Source organism: Adiantum capillus-veneris, chromosome 30, assembly GCF_014529385.1.
Source record: "Adiantum capillus-veneris isolate H3 chromosome 30, ASM1452938v2, whole genome shotgun sequence".
Lineage (NCBI taxonomy): Eukaryota > Viridiplantae > Streptophyta > Polypodiopsida > Polypodiales > Pteridaceae > Adiantum > Adiantum capillus-veneris.
In genome coordinates, this window is record NC_140960.1 from 22,617,769 (window position 1) to 22,620,798 (window position 3,030).

General features: G+C 53.3%; 2 pseudogenes; both read left to right on the top strand.

The window, feature by feature from the left end:
- The first annotated feature begins 198 nt into the window (after nucleotides 1–198).
- Nucleotides 199–1,689, top strand: LOC147417657 (25S ribosomal RNA; annotated as a pseudogene).
- An 854-nt stretch (nucleotides 1,690–2,543) lies between these two features.
- Nucleotides 2,544–2,662, top strand: LOC147417658 (5S ribosomal RNA; annotated as a pseudogene).
- Nucleotides 2,663–3,030: the final 368 nt, after the last annotated feature.

The following is a 3,030-nucleotide window of genomic DNA, read 5'->3' on the forward strand; positions in this document are numbered from 1 at the left end:
GGAATTTCTTTATAACAGCCCGCCCACCCTAAAATCGGATCACCTGGAGATAGGGTCTAGCGGCTGGTAAAGCACCGCACGTCTTGCGATGTCCGGTGCGCCCCCGGCGGCCCGTGAAAATCTGGAGGAGCGAATGCCGATCACACCCGGTCGTACTCATAACCGCATCAGGTCTCCAAGGTGAACAGCCTCTGGTCCATAGAACAATGTAGGTAAGGGAAGTCGACAAAACGGATCCGTAACTTCGGGAAAAGGATTGGCTCTGAGGGCTGGGTCTAGGGTTTGCGATCTAACACCGGAGGTTGTCGAGGGTCTGCCCGAGCTGCCCCAACAGCGAGGGCGGGCCTCCGCGTGCCCACCGGGCGATGGCCGTAGAACGTCGCTCCTCGCGGGGCGGCCCTCCCTAGGCGGTGAACAACCGTCTCAGAGCTGGTACGGACAAGGGAAATCCAACTGTTTAATTAAAACAAAGCATTGCGATGGTCCCCACGGATGTTGACGCAATGTGATTTCTGCCCAGTGCTCTGAATGTCAAAGTGAAGAAATTCAACCAAGCGTGGGTGAACGGCGGGAGTAACTATGACTCTCTTAAGGTATCCAAATGCCTCGTCATCTAATTAGTGAGGCGCATCAATGGATTAATGAGATTCCTTCTGTCCCTATCTACTATCTAGCGAAACCATAGCCAAGGGAACGGGCTTGGAAAAATCAGCGGGGAAAGAAGACCCTGTTGAGCTTGACTCTAGTCTGACTTTGTGAAATGACTTGAGAGGTGCAGAATAAGTGGGAGCCTTTGGCGCAAGTGAAATACCACTACTTTTAACGTTATTTTACTTACTCCGTGAGGTGGAGGCGGGGCCCTGCCCCTGCTTCTGGTCTTAAGGCGCGCTCGCGTGCCGATCCAGGCGGAAGACATTGTCAGGTGGGGAGTTTGGTTGGGACGGCACATCTGTTAAAAGATAACGCAGGACAAAAATCTCGTGTGGAATAAAAGGGTAAAAGCTCATTTGATTTTGATTTTTAGTACGAATACAAACTGTCAAAGCATGGCCTATCGATCCTTTAGTTTTTCAGAATCTGAAGCTAGAGGTGTCAGAAAAGTTACCACAGGGATAACTGGCTTGTGGCAACCAAGAGTTCATAGCGACGTTGCTTTATGATCCTTCGATGTTGGCTCTTCCTACCATTGCGAAGCAGAATTCGCCAAGTGTTGGATTGTTCACCCACCAATAGGGAACGTGAGCTGGGTTTAGACCGTCGTGAGAAAGGTTAGTTCTACCCTACTGATGAGTTGTGCCGCAATAGTAATTCAACTTAGTACGAGAGGAACCGTTGATTCACACAATTGGTCATTGCGCTTGGTTGAAAAGCCAGTGGCGCGAAGCTACCATGTGTAGGATTATGAATGAACTCCTCTAAGTCAGAATCCATGCTAGACGCGGCACTCTCTACCTCCCCGGTTGTTATCCGACTTATAGTAGGGACACTCATGCGCCCCCGAGAGCATGTGTCGAGAATCTCCCCCGAGGCGGTGGAAGTGGCCGCCCTGGGGGCTCTGAATGGCAATTCTAGACGATCGGGGAGATGAATCCTTTGCAGACGACTTAAATATGTGGCCGGGTATTGTAAGTGGCAGAGTAGCCTTTCTGCTATGATCCACTGAGATTCAACCCGCCGCCGCACCGATTTGTCCCCTCTTTGTAGTCGATCGTGGGGTTCAGGGTGACACCCTCCCCTCCCCGCCCGCGCGGGGGCACTCCCTCACGCACGCACACCCCTTTGGATTTGTCCCCTCTTTGCATTTTGTTGTGGGGTTTGGTATGCCCCGCCTGTTTCCCCTTGTGTGGGGTTTGACATAACCCTTGTTTGAATTAATGCAAGTCCCTGACCTCTCCTCCTCCCCCCCCCCCCCCTCTACGCGCACACACACATGGTCCCAATAGACAACTTGAATTGCACGGGGGCCTTTGGATTCGTCGTACCCCCACATGTTTTGTCTTGCATTTACTCGTGGGGTTTGGCATACCTCTTTGTAAGAAAGAATGCAAGTATCCCTCGTGCCCCCCGCCTTTGGATTTGTTCCCTTGTTCACTTACTTAGTCGTGTACATCATGGATGTGTCCCGACACGCACCGTCTTGCAATTTGTTGTGGGGTTTGGCATACCCCTCGGGCCCTCTACATCCCCTCTTGCACTTAGTCGTGGGGTTTAGAAAAATTATACTCCCCCTGCCACATGATGCTCCTCCATGCACACGCTTGAAAGTGGAAATGCACCCCTCCACATGTACCCACACCTTGAGTGAGTAGCGGTGGAGTTTGCAATCACAGAGCAACTAGTTGTGGGGTTCGCCATGTCCCGATACATCCCCTCTTGCACTTAGTCGTGGGGTTTGGAAAAATTGTACTCCCGCCCCCCTCATGATGCTCCTTGAGTGAGTAGTGGCGGACTCCGCAATCATAGGAACTACCTCCCTCACACATTTCGTGTTAGATTTGACCTCCATGTAAGATGCGTATACGCAAGGTCATGCCTCCTAAGCGTGGCGCGATCATACCAACGCTAATACACCAGATCCCATCAGAAATCGGCAGTTAAGTGCGCTTGGGCCAGAACAGTATTGGGATGGGTGACCTCCCGGGAAGTCCTGGTGTTGCACCCTTCATTTCGAAGTGCAAGTGTTAGAATGGTGCTCAGATGGGATGACCTTGCCTGTAATGCGATCTCATGTTGCACCATTTATTATTTTTTGCCAAAATCTACGTGACACGCTCAATTCAAGGCCCCGAGTCACCCGTGTCGAGACCCCCGTAATGCTCTCTCTGCATGACCCTAGGCACCGCCAGCACGGCCCCGGGGCACCCCCGACATAGCCCCAAATAACCCCTGCAAACCGCCCCGTCGGCCCCGCGGAGGCGCCCCGCGACGCCCCCGGGTCACCCCTGGCACGGCCCCGGGTTGCCCTCAGGGGTGCCCCCAACACGGCCCCCTCCGCCCCCATGGGGTGCCCCGGGGCCATGCCAGGGGCAT